At 44.6% G+C, this 24,156-nt stretch overlaps 1 protein-coding gene across 1 annotated transcript in view; it reads right to left on the reverse strand.

Annotated features, from left to right (window-relative positions):
- ATP6V0D1 (ATPase H+ transporting V0 subunit d1) overlaps window positions 1-24,156 on the reverse strand; it is an 874,674-nt gene that overhangs the window by 712,621 nt on the left and 137,897 nt on the right. The window lies entirely within an intron of this gene.

The following is a 24,156-nucleotide window of genomic DNA, read 5'->3' on the forward strand; positions in this document are numbered from 1 at the left end:
TAGCCATGTTTTGAACAGTTTCCTGAAGGTGAGGTGGTCTTCTGTTCCAATTCCTTTGGGCATGGTGTTCCAGAGGTTAGCAATTAGACGTGAGAACGCTGTTCCAGACTTTTTTTTTTTATAGTGATTTGCCTCAATTTGTAGGTTGTAGCTGGATCTTAGTTCCCTTCCTGGGCGATACCGGTTAGTCGGTTATTGGAGGAATTCCGCTTCTCTGGGCAAGGCTTTGTGGGCGATGCAGTGTTGAATTTGATGCGCTTTTTCACTGGTAACCAGTGAAGGCTTTTCAGTGCTGGAGTGATGTGGTCTCTTCTGTTTAGTCTCAATAAGATCCTGGCTGAACCCTTTGGAGTTTCATGGTAAGTCTTTCAGGCATTCCTAGGAAGAGGCTGTTTGCATAGTCAATTCTTTTGAGTATCGGAGAGATGATTGTGGGGGAAGGAGGTAGGGGAGTAATCCTCTGAGCAGCCGTAAGAGGAAGAAGCATTCTTTGGCAATTGCAATGGCTTGAGGTTCCTGTGACAGTCTGTTGTACATGAGTATCCCTAGGTTATTCACTTCATTTATGGCCTCTGGTTGCTTTCCATGCCGATCGGCCAGTCCAGTTGTGTGGTCCCTCCGTCAAATCCTGTGGGTTAGAGCATCATTTTCATTTTTTTACCATGTTCAATTTGCGGTTGTTCATTGTCACCAGACTGTAGATGTCGGTGAGGCAGTTGAGGCTGTTTTGTTCTTGTGTTCCGTTTGTTTTCTCAATCAGTTGTGTCGTCTGCGTAGTTGTAGGGGGCAAATCCATAGGTTTGAAAGATTTTCATCAGTGGTCACATGCAGTAGGGGCGAGAGGCTCGATCCCTGCGAGACTCAGCAGGATATATTTTTGGTTTTCGAGGTGAACATTGGTAGGTAGGTTCTTTTGGTTTGTTAGGATTGAGGTAAGCCACTCGAGTGCGGAATCCTGTATGCCACATTCCATAAATCTTTTTATTAGTGTTGCATGGCTGATTGTATCAAAAACCGCCGATATGGCCAAAGTATGAGGGCCGATTGGGCATCATCGGCTGTGTTTATTTTCAGGTCGTCCCATATCAATAGAAGTGCAGATTCTGTTCCTCTGATTGATCTGAAGCCAACTTGTGACTGGTCAAGTATTCGGTTTGTTTCAACGTGTTTAAGAAGAATTCTGTACATGTGATTCTCCAGGATCTTTGCTGGGTTGGGTTGATTTGAAGGACGACGGTACTATTCCTCTTTTGAGGAATAGATTCATTAGGTCTCGGAAGTGCGTTGCCAGTGTTCTGTGGTTGAGAATTTCTTTGAAGGTGTCTGGGGGACCAGGGTCCCTTGGAGATCCTGCAAAGTTGCTGTCCTTGATCAGTGTGGCAAAGGTTTTATCTGTGATTGGTTCTAGGCAGAGGAGTTTTGCCATAAGCCGTTTCGCCCAGTGTCTGTGGTCCAGTAGTCGTGGTTGTATTTGCCCAGGCTAGGTTGATGGTCTCCTGGATTGTGTATTTTTGATCTTAGGTGGTTGGTGAGGTTGTCACAAAGTGCTTGTGTCCGGGTGATGGAATTCTTACAGAAAGACTTTCTTTTGCGTTTATCTCTGATGATTTTGAAGAGTGTCTTCTGTGAATTGTTTACCGATTATATTCTTGTGGCATAGTAGAGCTTTTTTTGCTTTGAGGACTGTGATTTGTATAGTTTGGAGTTGTCTTTGGGATTTTGTCTAGTCGTAGTCTGCTGTATTATTCTCTCCATTTAGCGTTTTTTTTCCTCCATACTTTCAGTTCTTCTGTGAACCATTTTGCTGCCAGTTATTTTTGTGTTGCTTTGAATGTTTTAGCTGGTGCCAGTTGATCAAGTGCCTTGGTGATTCGTTGACTGCGTCTTCTGCTGTGTATGGCTGTTTCGGTGGGTTCTGTTTCACTTGGGACGGTTGACTGTAGGTGGTTTGTTAGGAGTTCTAGGTTCAGGTTCTTTTCTTGCTGGTATGCATTTCCTTTCCAGCCAGTGGATAGGTTTGGCATGTGATGTAGAATGGTATTAAGTAATGGTCACTCCATACCATTGGTGTGGGTGGCGCAGATGGGCATAGTCCTTCCCTGCAGAAAATTGCATCCAGGGTGTGTCCGGCATTGTGTGCGGATCCATTTATTATTTGCTGAAAATCCAGAAGTGCACAGAGTGAGTTTGCTGTGTACTCTATTTCTTTTTCAAACCAGATGTTGAAATCTCTCAGCAGGACTAGGTTGTCATAGTGGGAAGTTAGCATGGTGGCCTCGTCCATTAATTTCATTGCAAAGTTGGGGTTGTAAGAAAGTGGTCTGTAGATCAGGAGGAATATTCATGTTGGATTGGTCGTTGAGTTCCATCTTGTTGAGGAGGGTTTAGTCTCCAGCGTTGGTTGTGATGATTCGAGATGCTTGGATGTGTTCTTTGTGTACGATTCCTCCTTCTCTTCTGTTTTATCTGTTGGCGTGTATTAATTTGTAGCTTTCTGGTATTGCTTTGTTCGTAATGACTTTATAGTTGTCTGATAACCAGGTTTGTGACAAAGAGCATGTCTGCCTCCAAGAGGACATGGATTGCTATTGAGTGCTTTGTCATGGATCTGACGTTGATAAGGATGCAGTGTAGTTTGTTTGAATTTCCTTTCAGGATGTTGTTCGGCCCAGAGTGTGGTCGGTTGTGTTTGTTGCTGGTGGGTTTTCCCTGTTTGAACCTGTTGAGCGGAATGGTTCTTTGGTGATCAGTCTCTTCATCGAGTAGGTCAATAAGGTTTATGGCGGAGTTGGTTGGTTTTGGTTTGTTCTGGGTGGTAGATTGTGTAGGTACCTGTCCATTGTTGCAGTCACTGGTGATGTAGGGCGTGTAGAGGGTGATGGAGTCCAACTTGTGCCCGACTCTGTTTGGGGTATTGTCCATGGCGAAGATAGAGTTGGGATGGTTTATTAGTTGTCTTGTTGCGTTTGGTGTCCCGGTGGGGTCTGTATTCGAGAAGCTGGTTGACTGTTGGTTCGTTGTTGCTGTGCAGTTTTTTTCTGGTCACGCGGTCATATGTCGAGAGGTAGCGAGTAATGTAGTCAGTTTGCTCTGTTCTTTGTAGGTCTCCTTGGGCCGTCGGGGATGTTTTTTGTCCAGTTTTTCAGACTTGTGGGTTCCTGCTGGTTGGTGCCTTCCCGAGCGGATTGGGTTTTCTTATTTCTGTTCTGGCTTCTTTGTGTCGCGGTCCGATGTTTGGGTTGCGGGTTGTATTCCTTTTTCAGTGGGCATCCTCGTTGGATTAGACTATTTCCTGGTCTTTCGGCTATAGTGTTTACCATTTGTGGTTGCTTGCATTTGGGGCAGTTTGGGTAGTTGAGACCTCGGTTCAAAGACCTACGTGATTAGGTTGGTTTATTGCTCCTTCCTTTTGGTTTCCTGTGTGTTTTTTTTGTTTTTTTTTGTTATCTTGGAGGCCCTTTTGGTTAGGATTGTTGAATCATGGAGACCAGGGGTCAATGGTCTTACTTCTCAGAACCTGGCTGACTGTCTACTCACCATCTTGTTCCCTACGCTTCTCTGCACTCATCCTCACTGCCCATGCTCCCCCAGTGCCGCCTCTTGTGATCAAACTCCCTACTCACACTGCTCCATTGGACATTGCTGCACATCACAATCAAAGCCAGCTCAACTTTTGAGCTTTTCAAAGCTCAGTTTAAACTTCACATATTAACCAACAAGAGAGCTCCCCGACCCACCCCCTCCAAACCCTTTACCAGACTCAAGCCAGTCCAGTGCCGGTTAATAATGTCATTTTAGGTATTTGTACAATACAGACTATATTCACGACGAGATACCAGTGGGAGATAAATGGTGGATTGCCTAAAGTCCCTTCATTTGTCCCAGGCCACCCGGTAATATGCCATAAGGGGGAATGCAGAGCACCTCCATCGAGGCATCAGTTGGGGGAAGGGAGAGAAGGTAATTTTATACATCTGATAAAGAGACTGGCCCTCCATAATCTGGCTCCCTGACCCTCCTGTTGCTTTGCCTGGAAAATACCTATTGTTGAAGGCATCTTGCAAAGTCATGTGGCAGGCCAAAAGAAAGTCGGAGAAAATGCAGGTCACTTGCTCCATTTTCAAGCAAAGACCCGATGCCAAAAAAGACACTCGGGTGCCCCAGATCAGCAATATGGAACTGATTTTAGACTGCCCTTTTAAGCCCTCAGCTGATGCCATGCAGCTCCCAATTTGGAACCATTACAAACAATGAGTCAATAAACAGCCACAACTGCGTGGCAAAGGGAAAATTGCAGACTTGAACTGATGGGAAAGGCCGGTAACCAATTACACCCAGGTACTTCAGACACACTGGGGAATAACATAGCAGAATAATTATTAGACAATCTAGTCGGTCAGGAACTCTATAATGTGATCAGAGGTTTCAAAAGTACAGCTTTTGAAAGACTAGAAGAAGGTACACAACCAGAAGATGGGAGGCGAGGACGCTGGCCAAGAGAACTGTCCAAACCAGGCTCTCTTCCAACCGATGCCTATAACTGTAAAAGTCCTTCTCTGTCACGCTCACCGGATCTCCACGAGGGCGTAGCACGTGGCTGCACGAATGATGTCTGCGCTGGTGTGGTGGTGTTGCTGCGGCTTTTCCCCGGTTACCACCCTCCCGAGGCATTGTCTGCAAGGTTAAAATAAGGTATTAGCGGCTGGGAGAGAGTTGCGTTGGACCCTCTCACTGCTACCATCTGATCCCTTTCTCCGCTTGCTCTCACCTTGTAGTTTTGTAAGGCAGGCCCTCCATCCTGCAATCTGGTAGGGGTGCGAAAAGGTCTTCCAGGATCGAGTTACTTCACTGATCCGAAGAGCGAATGCTGAGTCGCAGAGAACTTGGACGAACAGGTAAGTCTCTATGCCAATGACTGCTTGGTATAAAGTCTTTGAGACATTATTTTGCCCCAACTCCTTTAATCAGTGTCTTTCTCTCTTTTCAGGCGTAGCTACAAATGGATTATGCATGGGGAGTCAGATGGACTTGGCACGCCACGCAGATGTATTACAGGTAAGTGGAGTGCAAGAATGAAGCGCTGTTATCTGAAGTGTAGTCTTTTCCTTCTGTGCGCAACTAACCTGTCACTATTCTTCTTTTGCAGAGGCGGTGCGGCGCTGGAATGAAGAATGGAGGAACACTCCTAGGATGCTCCGGAGGGATACTGGGCCTGAGAGGGCTCTTCAGCCTGACCGAAGTGAGTCGGCTGATGCGAGGGCCCGGGAGCGGCCGAAGAAGCCGAAGATGCTGCTGGTTGAAGTATGCTGCAGGTAAGGTTTCGCCGCTGCGCTGACTCATATTTTCTCTGTCTTTTTCCCTTCCAGATGCCGATGGTTAGAGTCCAGGATGGGCGTGGCTGTGGAAGATCAGGAACAGAACAGACACAGTGAGCGTTACGCTGCAGGAGTGCAGAATAACGCGAAGCGTGTTCTGTATGCAGGGCGTGGCTTAAATAGCCTCGCAAGTAGTCCCAGGTAAAGTAGTCCCTTTACCACTCCCTGTTCTGGAACAAAATAGTCCCTCAGCCACACCTTGAGGAAACAGAAAGGTCCAGTCCTGCCTAGACTGGGCAAGTAGTTCTACATGAATCATCCCATATCATGAGCCTGGCGCCAACGGCGCCAGGACTGAGTCCAAGAGGCTCTGGGGGCTTGAAAAGCCCTCAAGGGAGTCAATGACGGGGGGGGCACCAGATCCAAGGGGCTATCAGTGTGAACCCTGACATTCTCCTAGACTTTATTTATAAAGGAGGAGGAAATCTATGCTAAGAGGAAGATTAGATGGGAGAGATTGGAGAACTAGCCAAGAACTATACCTCACGTACTGGCTAAGATTAGATAAAGAAGCAAGGATCAAAATTAAGATTGGATAAGCAGGAGCCAAATGCAGCTCCTGGGTATCCAGCATTGGCCAGGAGCTATCACTGAGGAAGGAGATAGAACAGAGTTACACAAAGCCTATTTCCATATATGATGTAAACTTTTATCATTCTGTATGACTTCTTTAGGCTTTAAATGTTGAATGTGTCTTAATGTTAAATTCTTATAGGTGTGTGCATTCAGCATCACTAGGCCTGGGTAGCCAAAAATAGCTGATGGTGTCTAACCAGGCTCTTCTAGCTTACAAACAGGAGCTAGATAGCTCCCAGCTCTCCTCAATTTCGAACCCTGCAGGAAGTGCATGGGTGATATAATTTTGAGACTAACTGAAGGGTAGATAGTCTATGGGTAGATAACTAATCCCATACTTGGGTTTGTTAGGCATCTACCTACTTCAACACCCTTTTCACCTCTTTGGGATCTCGCCCTCATCTGTTCTTCTAAAATCATGATCAAATCATCTCTATTCCTCCCGATGCCACCTCATCCTCTTCACTCTCCACTTCTGACTTTCCAACCTATTTCTCATCAAAAATGTCCCTTCTCCATTCCTAAATTCGGGCGGGACAGCCCCGTTTGGGGTGGGACCAAGACAGATTTGCATACGTCTTTCCCCTTCTGTAATGGCTTGGCAGGCAAAGAACGATGATCTGGAGGGTTGCCCAGAGCAATACCAGAGGTTAAGATTCATTCTAAACCTTCCAGCCATCACCTCTTTGCTTTTGCTCTGAACCAACACTCCAGAACCCGAGACCAGTAATCTGGATTCAATTTATATACGATATTAGGAACTGCATCAGGGCCTGGAGCCCTGGAAGAAAGCAGTCGCATGAGGATTCCTCAAATGTGGAATGTATCAAACTCCAGTTTTAATGTGCCGTCCACAGGCTTAACCAGCAGCTCACTCTGCACTTTATCATAATAGTGTTTTTTAATGTAAGTCAGCCAATGGCGACTCAGGAATTGGGTTTAATTCTTTGAATGTGTGTCCAGCCATACGCCCTTGTTAATATGGCTAGAATTTCCCGTCATTGGTGTGTAGGAGCTTAAACATAGCATTCCAGGTGATGCTCAGCGGGGAGTTCTTGGGATGGCGTACCCAATTTTTAGATTTGGTGGTGAGCTGGGTGGTCGCAGCTTTCCGCTCTACATGGGTCATGTCAATGGTTCTTTTTATAGCCGCCGGATCTCTATGGAGTTGTTTCCCCGCCCCCCCATCATGGACCGCCACATCAAACAGACCCCATGCTGAGTGCTTCCTAGAGGTAGCTCTACACCATAATGTTTGAGAGGCTGGGAGAAGTGCCATGGCTTTACTCATATCCCACTTGTAATATGCCAGCAAATCAACCATCCATTCGTGCCCCAATAGCGCAAATGCATAGAGTAATATCATATTTCAATTGGACCATGCACATCTATTGCCTTGGTTGTTTACTCCGATTCCCGGGCATTTATGCATCTCTTCAGGCTGGCATGTTACTTCCGAACTGTATGTCCAACTCAGGAGCTGGTGATTGCTGGGTGTATTAGAAACACGTGATTTCACTACAGAGATACCAAAGTCTGTGGTTTACGAATATGTAATACAAACAGTGCGATTTACCATTAGACCAATTTGTTTGTAATGGTGCACCACCTCCCCCCTTGGTGTTGAGTCAGATTAGGTTGTGGGCTTTCAAGCAGTTTCCCTAACCGGATGTTTTTGGGTTTGTTTATGGGACAGGGTTTGCTTTCGGTGGCCGTACACGTTTCATGATCCTTCTGTTCCTCATTGTGTAATTCATACTCAATGGTCTTGTAAAAATCCCCAGCAACCATAACATGCCCAGTGGGATACAGTTCGAACCAATGATGTAGAATGGTATCCACTTTCCTCGTCGGAGATTGTGCGACTTCAGCCCCCGGAGGATCAGAGGCATTTTTAATGAGTATTTTAAAAAGGTAGCACAATCCGGGACATGAATGATAGTTGGTAATAAATAGGGAGAATCTGTGCCTGTAATAAGAGGGGTTCATGTATAGATGGATCTAGCACAAATGGCCAGGCCTCCCTTCGGACGCCCCCTAATGCCACCTATATATAGCAGGTTTACAGAAGATAATATATCCATCAATGAAAAAATTGTCTAACATACAAGTCTCCTGCAACAGAAAAATATCACTAGTCAACAACAGTGACAAGACAACTGGATTGGACAGGAAGGAATTAAATCAGTGAGTGTTCCACAATATCCAGTTGCCACGCGCGTTAGTGGCAGGCCACAGTAGCATATCAGGGATCCATTTGTCAACGACCCTGTGTGTGGCGGCATTGGGTGTTACAGTCGACAAGGTAGCCAATAAGATACACCTTTCATTGGCATGAGGGCACTCGTATTTAGTTGATGGGGCGCCAGATGGGGATTCCGGCACTGCTTTCTCTTTGTTGGCATATGTGGACAGCTTTCGGCATACCGTTAGCTGGAAGCCCATTTTCTTCAAAGCCAGGCGGTAACTGCTCAGCAAGGTTGTCACAGCCGGTGAGGCAGGTTCCATAACAGCCCAGTTTGTGGGGCTGTCAGCTTTCTGGAGTTGCATGTGTGCAATATCTTCGCTTTGGATTTTTGAGGGCAGGGATATTCTGGAATAGGTTCATAATAAAGCAGCAGTTCTTAAATGGACTAGAAGCACTGGGATTTATTTCTTCCAGTTTTATCCATTTGCCCAGAGGTAGATCAGCATGGTCATTTGAATTTCTTCAGAGCCTCCTAAGTGATGCTACTATGCCTTAGTTGCGTATTTATAATGCGCTTAATACCGAGGGGTTTCTAAGAGCTGACCCGGGGATCAAACTTGTGTTGCTTTGTGTAGTCTTGTTTCCAAGGAGAGCACATTGCCACTGAGTTATCCTCCCGAGACTATCGGGTGGATAGTGCATCGAAATCAATTGCTGGTCTCTCGTCGTTATGAGTCGTGTTGGTGACAAGGCAGGTATTGAATCCTTTGTGACCTGCTGTCATTTTGGAGCCGATGTAGGTGTTCATTCGGTTTATATTTTTTGTGGGTGTGTCTTGCATGCTTTTGCAGTGTTATTTAGCACGCATGAATTTGGTGGACACATTGGCTTCAAGTGTCGTTGCTCCGTTGTCTGGATTACATATAGAGCAGGAGTCGAGCGCAACGCATTTAGCGGACCAATTTCTCACAAAGTCTTGTGGCGCCATTGTTGCAGTTTTTGGAGGGCCATTATTTTGCAGCAATCTGTCTAGGGGGGGGGGCATGTAAATGGACCTCTCTAGATATGCCATCCTCTTGGATGGAGGTAGTCCTGGTGAGCCCTGTGGTCACGCTCTGGACCCGAACAATGGTGCAATGTGGTGGTACTGTGCCAGGAATAGATGCGTTCTAGGGAAAGTTGGTAGTCGCGACCGATGGAGGGGGTGAGGTTTCTGTAGATTTCCTGCTGATGGTGGCATTTTCCCAGCCGCAAGCAATGTCAGTCTGAGTCCACCCTTTAGCCGCCTGCGTGTTTTGCGAACTGTAGTCGTTTCATTTGTGTGTCGGCTATGAGCAGTCATTAGTTCCAGGTCATTGGCAATTGCGAGTGACATGTTATAGGAGGCGGACAGACTGACTCCACTAGCAGCGCTAGGATCTTCGTCAATCTGGTTCATAGCCAACAGTTGCGTTTTAAGGTCGATAGTCGGCAATGTATCAGGAGGGCCAGTCCTTGTTTCGTTGTTGGGCAGACCCCCCCCCCCTGTGAATTCTCCATCAGTTTGTTGTTCTCCTCATGAGTATGTATGATGGGTTCACAACTCTCCTCAGTACATATGTGAGCTCTTGTTCCGCTGCCACTGTGGAGCCAAGTATGAAAAGTGCCTCAATAAAGGCCAGTACCACATTCAATTTAGGGTGGGTGGGGGTTAGTTTGCCTTCCTGGGGCGGGCTCTGTGGGGTTAAGATATCATACATGAAGGTTTCTTCGTCAGAATGGTCATCACTAAATAAAGAACCATCCGAGCTGGAATATGATAGCAATTGATCCAGATCTGGGGCATCAGAAAAATGGGAGCCAGTAGTGTTATTTAGGTTAACAGAGGAATTGAGTGTTCCTTTGCTTGTCCCAACGAGTTGCTTCAAAAATCCAAGCACAAGTTGAGGGGGGAATGATTGTTATCAATACTTGGGGATAATGCCTGATCTTCTTCCTTAGACATGGGGGCACTTTGCCGTGTCACTCAATGTGAAAGTGGGTGGCGCTACAGACCTCCAGATAAGGTGGGTACCAGGCCTTTTTACGCATGAAAATCTTGCAAATCCGACAGCTTTATTATTTTCCTGGGTACATTTACACACAGCTTTAGAGAAAAGGGCAGTGCAAAGGTCAGGTTACTTGATAGAAACTAGGAGGCTTCTTTGGATTTTTATCTACATGGATGTAATTGCAAGCCACCTCTGAAACAGAATGTATTTCTCTGAAGCCTTTCAAAAAAAGAAACTGCACACTGATAAAAAGAACGGTTTCTTTCCATTCAGCTTTAGAAGCACTGTGGATAATTTCCTAGAATTTTAGGATTGTATAATTAATAAGATGGAAAACTAAGTTGCAATTGAGAATTAATATTTTGTAACAAATGATGCGGTTTTTCCAATGAAAGTAAACCAGTATTGCACAATTGTATTGTTCAGAGTTCTGGTGCTGTGTGCATAATCATACGGGGGCAGATCATTTTTACACTGATAATTTAATTTACACTATAATTATAAGTGTGTAAAATGATGACTATGCACAGTCTAGATTCCATCCATTAAACCTTGCAGTCAATGATGTACATTACTATAAATGGTCAGTGGCAGCAGAGTCTTTGTTCAAGGGAGATTGTCATTACACCAATCACAGGTGTTCTAGCCACTCAAATATTCAAGACTACAATTAAAACATCCAATACCCGACTATCCAGGAAATGCAAGCACTGTTCAAAAACAAACAAATGAAAGTTACATTTGTAATTTAAAAAGAAATTCAGCAAAACCTGTGCCTGTGATAATCCAGATAGGTATTTAACTTCATGTAGTGCTTCATAAATGGTTTGTCCAACATCTAGGTACTGTGATTATTATACCTCAGTCAATACTCCGTTAACCGACCTCTGAAGGATGTTAGCCAATAAAACAGCTCAGCCGGTTGAGCACTCATTGCTGCAATCTGTGCGTGATCTGTAGGTTGCAGGCTCGAATCCCGGCAAGTCCATCTCAGCCTGTCATCCTTTCAAGGTCGATAAAGGCATACCATTAGGTAGTAATAGGTCCAGAAAATGAGGACTCAAACATCCAATGACAATTCTGCTATCGAACCTCAAAACACACAATACAATTCATGTTTGCTTTACTATGTAATTGGCTAGGTTTTTGCGATTTCAACATTTAAATAGCAACAGGAGAGATCAAATGGCCAGAAGTCCACAATTATTATTATTATTATTATTATTATTGGGGAATGTATTGATAACAAACCTAGCTCCGGGAAGCAATGGAGTGCTTTATAGGCAGGGGGGGGAGAAGGGGGGAGTACACAGTGAGGGAAGCTGAGATCCAAAGGAGTGGGAGCCAACAACTAGTGTGGGGGAGGGCAAGTGGCCAATACTGCAGAAAGGGATAAACAAGCAACTAGTGGAGAAAACAGAAGTTTGCCGATTGCCCAGTCTCAGGATGGTGGAGTGTGTGTGTATGCATGGACCTAGGTGTTAAGGAGGAGCCATTTTCGAAGAGGAGGGGGGTCTTGATCTCTTTCCTGAAATGTATAAGTGAAGGGGAGAGTCTCGTGTTGACGGGGAGAAGGTTCCAGATTCTGGGGGTGTAGACAGAAGGCCTGCCTTCTGGTTCTTTCCTTCCTGCACCAGTGGCAAGCAAGTCTGCGCATGTCCTTGTTTTTGGTGGATTGCATTCATCCTAAAATGCAGAGTTTGTCAGCGAAGTAGCTTAGGAACTTGAGGGTGACACCCTTGCAAATGATGAACTGGGATTTGAAGGCGTATGTGCAGCGGGAGGCAGTGCAATTTGATGACAGTGCGGAAGATGGTCAAATTTGTTGAGACCTTTGATGAGTCATGTTGGAGCATGTAAGACACATCTCAGGGGTGCCAGGGTTATTGTCAGAAGGCTTGCAGGGTAGCCCAGCCACCATCCATATGGGAGAGGACCACATCTTCGACAATAGATCTGAAATTGTATAATGGCATGAAGGTTGCATTGAAGCTATTTTTTTCTTTCTTGCTATACGTCCTTTGACAGAAGTGTTGGTCGATGTAGAACCTAAAAGACTTCATGTAAGTCATCAACTGGAGAGTAAAGTCTTTGAGGTTCATAGCAGAGGTTCAGGTCTGGATGTTATGGTGTTCATTGTTGGCTAGCAGACGAATTGAGCCTTGGCAGGGTTGTGCTTCATTTAACCACTGGACCTCTAGGACTGATCCATGTGAGGCAGGTCTTGAGCTGAGGAGGTCGTTGATGGAGGAAATCGAGAGGGATTAGTTTCATCTTCGTATTGGTGGATGTGGAGTGGAGCTGGGAGGGTTCAGAGAGATCAAATGTAAAGGTTGAAAATAAAAGGGGGGGATAAATCCCTGCAGAGCTCCACAGTTGAAGGGTATGATATGTATTAGTGTGTTCGAATTATTACATATATTTAAGGCGTACCACTAATTGATAACGTCAAAGCAATAACCCTTAGAAAAATGCACATGGATGAAATTCAGATGTCCATTATGAATGGCAGACATTACTGATGGTGAGTTAAAGTTGTACGGTCACTCATGTGTGACTCAAATATGTTTGGCTAATACATATTGTCGTTCCATGTTAGACTATCAAACATCTATAACCTGCAATTTGAAAAGGATGATATATTTAATTACCTCTTTTGTTTTTTTTATGTCACTGCACATGGGTAAGGGTTAGTTCAGACCTATGACGACCTACTGTTCAGATTACTGTATTTTGAAGGTGTGGAAAGTGAGTGCAGTGAAATTAAAAATGTCTGAACCGTGTTTGCTCGCATATTATTTCAATGAACAGTAACAAAATGTTGACGAACGCTTCCATTTTCTGTAATCATACACGACCCAACAGCAAAGGGAACTGAATGCATTGCATCATTGTGTGGTGGGCATCTTACTGTTTGCTGAGAGTGAATGGTGATCACTATTTGCACGACCATCTAACAATTTGTATTGATGATCAAAGAAACCAAAATCAGGAGGCGGAAAGGGAATTAAATGCAATGAAAAGCGCAGGACTGTTTTCCTTCAAAACATAAGAGTGCTCAAAATATGTTGATTATGCGCATCTATGCTAGATATTTAACGGAAATAAACTGAAACGTGAAGGCAGGTAAATTAACGTTTGTGTCCGCATGATAAATGATACTTTAAGTGTACGAAAGCTCTATGTTCTGTTGGGTATCGATTTATGGACAGGAAGGAAAAAAAGAGTAAGCGAATAATTCACGTATGTTGTGCATACGTGTGTGGGAACTCAACGAAAAGTGTTAGAAAGCCTTAGATTTTGCGTATGTCAACATCCATTCCATGGACTAAAACTGGGAGTTTAAAGAATTGCTGGTTTAAAATCATTGAAGGGGTGAACAATTATGCAGCAACTAACAACCCGTGCTCAACAAGATCGCTTCATGTGAAAAACGTGGAAAATTGGTATGGATATTTTCAAAGTAATAGGTTGAAAAAGGGTACCCGAATGCTATAAAAAAATAAAATAAAATATTGTATATAGTGTGTGGCCATAGTTTTAAAGCTACATTAAGAGGTTGTACTAGTTTCAGAGCCCATTTTAAAAGCCTTTAAGGAGGCATGCCTGTTGGGATAAAAACCCCACGACCTTTTGGTTCCATACATCTGCAGCAAGCGCATTAACCCAATGAGCCAGCTTACCTGCTAAATCAAATATATATAGGCCTTTTTACGCATGAAAATCTTGGAAATACTATTTTCCTGCGTACATTTACACACAAGTTTAGAGCAGAGGGCAGTGCAAAGGTCAGGTTACTTGACACAAACCAGAAAAGAAACTGCACACTGTGATTAAAGGAATGGCTTATTTCCATTCAGCTTCTACCGTGTTACTGCTCATGGAGCAAACAGCACTGTGCACATTTATTTCCCTAGCATTTTATGGATTGTATAATTAATAAGATGGAAAACTAAACATCTTTTAACAAATTATGCTTCTTTTCCAGTGAAAGCAAACCAGTATTTGACAACTGTATTTTTCAGAGTTCTTGTGCTGTGTGCATAATCATGCAGAGCAAGATCATTGTCACACTTTTAATTTACACTCTAAAAAACAGTGTGTAAAATGATGACCATGCACAGTCTTGTTTACATCCATTCAACCTTGCAGTCAATGTGGTATATTAGTACAAATGGTCAGTGGCAGCAGAGTCTTTGCTCAAGGGTGAGTGATTGTCATTACACCAATCACAGGTGTTCTAGCCTCTCAAATCTTCAAGATTACAATTAAAACATCCACAATCTGACTCTCCACGAAGTGCAAGTGCTGTTCAAAAACAAAAATTACATTTGTAATTGAAATAGAAAATCAGCAAAACCTGTCCCTGTGATCATCCAGATAGGTATTTATCTTTATGTAGCACTTCATACATGGTTCGTCCAACATCTAGGCAATGTGATTATTATACCCGAGTCGATAAACAGTTAACTGATGTTAGCCAACAAGATAGCTCATTGCTGCGATCTGCATGTTTCAGGTTTGAATCCCGGCAAGGCCAACTCAGCCTTTCATCCTTTCGAGGTCGATAATAGAGTACCGACTTTGGTTTGGTGATAATTGTAATAAATATGTTCTATGTACAGCGCTTTGCCAAAAATCGATATATAAATAACCATTTGACCCTGAGATTAGATTTAGAATTTTGCATGGAGTCATTGCCTCTCTGCACTGTTGGATCATAACATCGGCATACCATTAGGTAGTAATAGCTCCAGGAACCGAGGACTTTCAATAAACACCAAAAGACAATTCTGCTATCGAACCTCAAAACACACAATGCAATTAATTATATAATTGGATAGGTTTGTGTGTTTTCAACATTTAAATATATACAGGAGAGATCAAACGGGCAGACATTTGAGAAATAATGAAAGGTGTATTCTGTCACAATGCAGAAAGCTGCCGCATAGTAAAGATTTCCATACAGTTTTTGCACACGTCGGCTAGATGTCACATACATTTTACTCTCTTGCAAAGGAGAAAAGTCATTTTTACTCTCTTAAAATCACATTTACTCTCAAAGTTTAAAAAATAGGGAGTAAAGTACTCCCCACCACAAAATCTCAAATCAAAATCTTATCTGGAGCATATGTGGGTTTGTCTGTCAGCGAAATGTATATATATATATATATATATATATATATATATATGATACATTACTCACCGTAATCGTATTTCTGATGCTTGTATCTGCTTAGATTCACATGCTGTGCATAGGCCGACATCTAGTGGAAGCTGCGGAGTATTACAGTTTGTTTTTCGAAACTCGAAAATGGGCATCGACACAGGGCGTGCCAGTAATACTATCCCTAGTGTGACGTCCACTGTATATACACAAACCCACACACACACACACACACACATATATATACACATTTCGCTAACACACAAACCCACATGCGAGAGGCAGTTTCGTCTTTACTGGTCCGAAGTGCACCTGGACGCCTTTGGTGGTTTCTAGATTTAGAGGGGAGGAGTGTAAAAATAAGAGCTAGACAGCATACGTGGTACACCTGCCTCAGGCCAGGACATGCTGATGTTATGTTACAAAGCTTCTATACTGCACCAAATCAACACTGAATTGTTCGAGGTGTCCAGCAAGTAGGTGTATAGTTTAAGCAGAGAAGAAAAAAAAAAAGGGAGGGGAAGCAGGCAACGTTTTAACAGACATCGGGCGGGGTGACTCAGCCAGGAAGAAGTGGTACGCTTTCGATGGTGTGGGTGTATGTGGGTCAACTGGAGGGCGTGTGTCAGCACTTGAAGGTAATGTCAGTGTAAACAATTATTAGAACGATTGCCCATTTACTTGCAAAACCAGTTACGTGATTAGCTGAGTGATGATCCCGAAGTGTGCTCAAGCTGCCCATTAACAAGAAAAGGCCTTCCATCTGGAGTAGGGTTATCCTTGTACCATATCAGATCCCAGAGAGATCGGTCTGGATTGCCAGGCCTGGGCATACCGAAGCCTCAACAAGGGTAGGCTGTACAACAGAAAAAGAGGAAATATTCTATTGGAGTAGCCTATGGTAGGGCACCCAGAGACATATGGCAGTACAAATGCCCCAAACTCACCCGTTTCGCAGTTGTGCGTGCCATCGGACCAGAACAGCAATACAATATTGCCCCCCCTTGCCCATGCTAAGCCAGCTATAAAGTTAAAACAGGAGATGTGCAATACAAAGATGCTTATAACTCCCTCGAAACTGAGCAAATGGGCTTCAGAGTGCACAGGATCATCCATGTTGTCAAAGCCTGGGCTACTACTTAAGCTGGAGCAAGTGTTGTGGAATGCTGCCTTTAAGAGCTCCTTTGCTCTACCCTCCTATTGTGAGTTTGTCTATTACATATTTCATATATTCTTTCTTACTGCACCAGTCACCACAGAAAGGGCCCAACTGGGCAGATGTATGTGCCCTTGGTATGTAACCTAGAGACAACGGCAGTACAATATCCCACTTATCCCTCCCCCACCTCGAACTGTGTGTGCAGCTGCTTGTGTGCCCTTTGTGACCACAACAGCAATGCAACTTTGCCCTCCACCTGTCCCAAACTAAACCAGATAAGAAACCAGATGAGGAAGTTAAAAACAGATGATGTGCAATGCACAGGGCTAAATCGTGTTGGTAACCAAAGGCAAGGGAGCATGATGGACCGAGTTAATGAATATAGGAGTAGCCTATGGTAGGCTAAAAAAAACAAAAAAAACCCTGCTCGGAACGATTTAATTATTAGCCTTTGCAGTTTTCTACAAGTACTTGCCTCATGGAGGATCAACCTGTTGGCCACACAGATAGCCACTGCCCAAGTGCTATTCGGGGATGCCAAGAGCTCGGAGCTTCCACCATGCCCGTGTCAACTTCAACCGTTTTACACTTACATAATTTGGCAGGGTTAACAGGAAAGTTCAGAGAAGAGATTAGGTGCAGGGTTACAGCGCACTAAAGGGTTAACACACTTGCTAGGATCCGGATCTAAGCATCAGAACGTTCCTCTTTCCCTGTATCTAAATCGCAATCCACTGGCGCTCTGCACAACCTGCAGGGCACTAATGGCAAGAATTTACAACTGGACAAAGAACATCCAGTGCTTTAGAAACATTTAAGCTAGGACAGTAAGGATGACAAATTCTAATAAACAATAGGCATGATTTCAACTTTCCTTAGCGTCCAAGAACATTGGGAAAGTCTCGTTCTTGTGGGATAGATCTTCACATCTGGTTCAAGTGAAACATAGTCCCATGGCCTTCGAGCCCGGCCCAAGGGTCAACAAAATGACAGCACGATGTGAACATTGCGTACTGCAAACTGCTGGGAGGGCACACCAGGGGGAACATGTAGCCAGATCAACGTGCCTTGTTCTGACTTATGCAGAAAATGCAAGCCAGAGCCAAGGCCCATGCTAAGAAACAGACTGATGTGGCATGGCGCATTTATATTTATTTTGCGGAGCTAGATGCAGCAATGTTTTGGAGAGGATCCTGTTAGATGGCCAGTCCGATAGCACAGCGAGTAGAGTGCTCGCTTTGACATCTGTGCAGAGCCTGCTGACCCAGGTTCGAATCCCGGCAGGGCCAAGAGCACCACACCCCATGGGTAATTCTAAGCAGCGGGTTCGTAGCGCTATAGAAATGCTAAATTATTATTATCATCAGGGGTTCTGTCCCCAAGTTGTATTGCATGATGTTCGGATTGCATTAATAGGCCTCTCTCCCACTATACACGTCTCCAAAATGTATCAAGAGGTTCCACTCCCAAATTGTATTGTATGATATTCAGATCGCAGTGATAGGCCGCTCACCCAGTAGACAGGCCTGCCAAATTTAACAGGGGTTCTATTTCCCAAAATGTACTGTATCAGATTCAGACTGCATTGATAGGCCTCTCCCCCGCTGTGCAGGTCTCCCTGATTTAGCAGGGGTTCTGTCCCCAAAGTTGCATTATGTGACGTTCGGATTGCGTTGTCGGACCTCTCTCCCACTATACATTTCCCCTCCCTCCCCCCGAAGTTCATCATGGGTTCTGTCCCCAGGTTGTACTGCGTGGTGTTCAGATTGCATGGATGGCCTCACTCCCACTGTGCAGGTCTCCCAAAATTACTAGGGGTTCTATCCCAAAATTGCATTGTATGACATTCGGATCGCTTTGATAGTTGTATGATATTCAGATTACACTGGTGGGCCTCATTCCCACTATACAGGTCTCCCAAAATTATCAGGGGTTCTATTCGAACATTGCATTGTATGACATTCAGATTGCATTGATAGGCCTCTCTCCCACTATGCAGGTCTCCCAAATTTGGCAGGGGTTCTGCTCCCAGACTGTATTGTGTGAAATTCGGATTGCATTGGGGCCCTCTCTCCCAGCGTGCAGGTCTCCCACATTTTTATCAGGGGCACTGTTCCCAAACTGAATTGTATGATATTTAGATTGCATTGATAGGCCTCTCTCCCACTATACAGGTCTCCCAAATTTAGCAGGGGTTCTAGCCCCAAATTGCATCTTGCACCATTCAGATTACGTTGATAGACCTCTCTCCCACTGTACAGGTCTCCCAAACTTAACAGGGACTCTGCTCCGAAATTTTTGAATCATAAGGATTACAATAATCCTCAGGGTCCCCCCACCACACGAGACTCTAGAACATAGTCAGAATTAGTCTCAAGCACAAACTTAGCCTAAGCACCTTAACATGCTCCTAGTGAGGACCAGACTCTGATAGAATAGTTCGACCGCCCTCACCCCTTCCGAGAGACCTACATAGACAGCACTTAACTTTGACCTACACCCCTGACGACAGTACCCAGCACCAAAACACCATCAGACAACGCTCGGCGGATACACAAACCGACCCACCGGAAGAACAGACGGCACAAAAGCACCCAAGGCTACCAACACAAGAAGAAATAGCAGCACTCCCATCACAAGACACAGCAGCCGACCACTCAACTGGCACCTCCGCACTGAGCACCAAAATGCCCCGAAACCAGAAAGGGACGCCGAGAAAGGGCACAAGACAAGGCCGCACTGGACACAGGCACACAAATCTAAACTACCACCGAAGCAACAACCTCAAATGGAGGAAAAAAACACCAAAAACCAAAACAACCACAACAAAATTCCAAAGGGAAAATTCCTTATATCCCACACCGTACCTCGCAACAAACCAAGAACCAGGATACCCCAATGACACAGACATCAAGGCACACAAAGAACATCCCGAGACAACCAGGAAAAAGATGGGAACACCCAAGAAGAAGGTGGCTAGAGTCCGACCTCATCACCCCATACATCACAAGAACAGAAGGACACCCTCAACACCCGCGCCATTCCGGACATAACGACGACGACGACGATCTTATAACCAACAACCCAAACATGATCCTAACTGACCAATTCAACGAAGAAGAAGCCTTCACGGACCTTCACCTAACCAGCACAAACTGAGAAGCAACACCACTGAACAGCCAAGCTTTCAATCTAGCAGACTGCTTCAATGAAGATGCAGCTTCCGCTGATCCTCATACGCCCCCAATCAACGCTAACAACGATGCACCGCAACCAAACAACCACAAACCAAAACAAGGAACAACCAACAAGCAAAACCACACCAAAAAGATCCACTGCAACCTCATCAATGCAAGATCAATGTCCAAACATGCCACCGAGATATACGATCTGCTCTGCGATGGAGGGATTGACATCCTATTTGTAACAGAAACTTGGCTAGACGACAACTACAAGATCACCCTCAACAACTGCTTGCCTGAATGCTTCAAATGCGTCCAATCAAACAGAAAAACCAAGAGAGGGGGAAGGCTGGCAATCATTCACAAGGAACACCTAGATATCAAACTTGAAGACCCACCAATCATCGATAAATGTGAATCCCTAATCATACGTCTAGCAGTAACACCCAAAACAAGCTTGAAATTCGTACTAATATATAGACCACCAACGTACGATGCAACCTTCGTAGACTCCTTCACAGAAGCAATCACCGTCCTAGCCATCAAACACAATCAACTGATAGTCCTAGGAGACTTCAACATCTGGTTTGAAGGAGAGAGCACGACCATACAAAAATCGTTAAGCAGCCAACTAGCAGCAATGAACCTACAACAACTAGTCAAAGGAGCAACCCACTCGGTAGGGCATACACTTGACGCAATCTTCGCTAACAAACTACTCATCACCCCCAATTCAAATACCCTGGAGCGACCACCTAATCATCCCCTTCGTAATCAAAATGACCACGATAACAAACAATCAACCAGACAAAACAACGAAAACCATGAAAAGAAATTGGAGAACCATCAAAAACTCCAACCTGAATGCACTCCTGGAGCTAAACAAACCGCACCAAACACTCATGGAAGAAGATGACCTGGACAAGAAGGTAACCCTGCTGCATTCCTGGATTTTAACTACTATAGACAACATCGCCAAAGAAAAACACTTTGCTTCTTGTAATAAACTGTCAATGGCAAAATGGTTCACCCCACTACTTAGCACCATGAAAAGAAAAAAAAAACGAAGACTAGAACTTGATTGGAGAAAACAAAACGATGCGGCGAACAAACAAATTCCTACAACACTACCGGGCTTACAAAAAGTAAATACTTAAAGCAAAGAGGAAACACTATGACAACCAAATCTTCGAACCACCAAACACCCAAAAAGAGCTCTTCAAAATCAAACGAAGTCAAAAACCCTCCGGGATGCAACAACACACCAACTCCGTCCACGAAACTCTGCAACGACCTTGCAGACCACTTCAAAAACAAAATCACCAACATCCAACAAACCATACAAAACAGACCATCTGATCTGACCACGACCCCAACCTACAACCGGGAGGAGCACCCAAACAAACTACAAAGCTTTCCAGAAATATCAGGGAGACATTCGTCAAACTGGTGAATGAAAGCAATAACTCAGGGTCCTCAACCATTCCATCGCAACTGGGAAAGTGCCACAAGCCTTCAAAACTGCATACATCAGGCCACTACTCAAAGATACAGCAGGAAACGTAGAGGACCTCTCTAACTACAGACCAATCTCCAATATCCCGTATACAGCCAAGCTGCTCGAAACGTACATCTACAAAACAAACCAAGAGTTTTTTTTAGAGCACAGCCTACTAGACCAGGCACAAGTTGGCTTCAGACCACTGAGAGGAACGGAATCAGCTCTACCCTCAATATGGGACGATCTAAAAATCAACGCAGACTCGGACAACAGCACTGCCTTGATACTCCTAGACCTCGGCAGCATTTGACACAGTCGACCATGACACTCTCATAACAAGATTAGAAGGACTTGGAATAACAGACACCGCCCTACTATGGGTCAAATCTTTCCTTAAAAAAAAAAAAAACTGAAACCTGTATGGATGAAACCCTTCAAATCCAGCCTGAGAGATTCCACCTGTGGAGTACCACAAGGATCATCCTTCTCCCCGCTACTATTCAACATATACCTGTATCTACTGATCAGAATCATCAAAAGCCACAGCCTCACCTGCTACAACTAAGCTGATACACAAATAATCTTCAAAATACAAGACAACCCGGAAAGAAACTCAACGCTAGAAAACTGCCTCCGTGATGTAGTCTTCTGGATGAACTAACTCCCTCAAAATCAACCCAGGCAAAACTGAAATAATGATCGTCACAAAAAAATGGAGGAGAAAACCAATTCATCCCTTGGCCAAGGGAACTCGGGACAACCCCAGCACCCTCACAGATTGTAAAAAACCTGGGGTTCTGATGGACAGTAATCTCACGCTAGAGCCACAAGTAAACGCTCTCCTCAAGAAAAGTTTCTTCCGCCTGCGAGCGGCAAAGAGAATCTTACCATTTCTATTGTTCACCAACAAAACAACCACCATCATCATCATCGCCCTCGTCATGTCCAAAGTAGACTACGCCAATAGCCTATACCTAGGCATACCTGGACGACTCCTAAAAAAACTACAACGCATTCAAAACGCGGCAGCCAGACTACTTCTGAAACTACCCCGAAGAGAACATACCACACCAGCGCTGAAAACACTAGATTGGCTACCAATAAAACTACTAATAAAATTCAAAACAATGTGCATTACACAGAGCAGTACACAACGAAGGCGCTGAGTTCCTAAGAGACAAATTGCACCTACATCAACAGACCAGAACGCTCAGATCAAGCATGGACATCCGCCTGGAACCGAAGCCCTACAACAAAAGAAAACTAGGAGGATTCTCCTTCTCTCACCTAGCCCCGAAAACCTGGAATGACCTTCCAAAGTAAATACGTAACAAGAAACCATCTATTATTCAGGAAATTACTCAAAACATGGCTCTTCACGTCATAACTAGAAAGACTGGCCACAGGGGCACCGAGATAACTAAAAACATCAATGAGCGTAGAGCGACCGCGATACACACTGATCAATCAATGGGAAAAGCCAAGGTAAATATACCACAACATACCAAAGGACCAAACGGGAAACAGTCGCAATACGACCAAAGATAGCAAACACAGCAAACTAAGACAGACTAGAACGAATCATCAAGAGAACCATGACCTTAACTATTACCTTCACAAACAGCCCCAAGGACAAAACAGAGAGGGAAAGGAAGCACTGCACCATGGGCCCCAATGCAATGGGTGAGAAACAGAATGTTTCATCACTACACACGGTCCACCAATACAAAGCAGGAAACAATGCCCCACCACACAAACTACAACTAAACAGTCCCGAGGATGTTCAAACCACGGAAACCAAAGAACCAGTCAGGACAGAAGGATATGAATGTCTGAATACACAAGCTCACCAAGGCGGATCCACTAGGACAGCACATCAACACAACCCCGACCCTGAACCATTCAAAGCCTCAACCGACCAAGGTCACACTAGATCACCTGAGAATAGATATCACCCACCTGGTCCCACACCTGAAGATCAGGTTCAGACACACCCACCAATCCAAACCACACTCAATAGGATACAGTTGGATCAGCGCAACTCCACCAAAGCGAGTCGGCCCACAAGAAACCAGCAACATCCCAACCAACAGGTATACAACTCTAACAGAACCATAAGTACCTAAATCAGTATACTGATCCCACTAACCCAACCCTCAATCTTCTGCATACTTAAACCCACACAAAACCACACAACCATCTCTCTCCCAGCAATCCGCACGCACTTTACCACACGGCACCAACAACACAAACTTCACCAACAGCACTCGATGCCTTCGCCCGATCCGATACTAGCACCAAAGCCCAGCACTCGGTGTATACCGAGCTGAAGCTGCCAACAGCACACCACTTCTCCCACTCTCCTTCTCCCCTCTTCCCGACTAACCCTACCCACCCTTCCTGTTAACAGATCCGCCAGAGCGCCTGGGGACCAATTCCGTTGGTGACCGTGCACTATACAAGTACCGCTAACATAACATTAGAAGGCACTGCAAACTGGCCGGTGTGCAGCATCCAAATGTGGACAGACTGCATCATGCAGAATAATGGCCTGGTTTAGACAACATGACTTTTGGAACAGGCAGGGGGCAGAAATTCAAATTTAGTTTTAATCTACTAGTCAAAAATAAAAATGTCACGCGCCACCCTAATTCTATGCATACACGCAGCACACCATTTCTTACTGGCCAGAAATCAACAAATAGCCAATGGCTAGCTGCGACTGCACATTTTGCATCCTGGGAAAATGGATAAACATTTATGGAACTACTCAGCCATTTAAGTCTGCAAACAAAAGGGCACTTGATTCTGACCAGAGACCCCACCATTCCAAGTCCGTCTAGAGAGCTAGATCCTTCACAGACCAGTCTCACATGGACTCGGCTGTCATTGCGCCACTGCATTACAGCTCTGCTTGCACGTTGATTTAGGATGTTGGACGCACAATCTAGAAACCTCTACCGAAATCTAGGTCATTC

The sequence above is a fragment of the Ambystoma mexicanum genome, chromosome 1p, assembly GCF_040938575.1.
Source record: "Ambystoma mexicanum isolate Mex_15411 chromosome 1p, UKY_AmexF1_1, whole genome shotgun sequence".
In the NCBI taxonomy this organism is placed as follows: Eukaryota; Metazoa; Chordata; class Amphibia; order Caudata; family Ambystomatidae; genus Ambystoma; species Ambystoma mexicanum.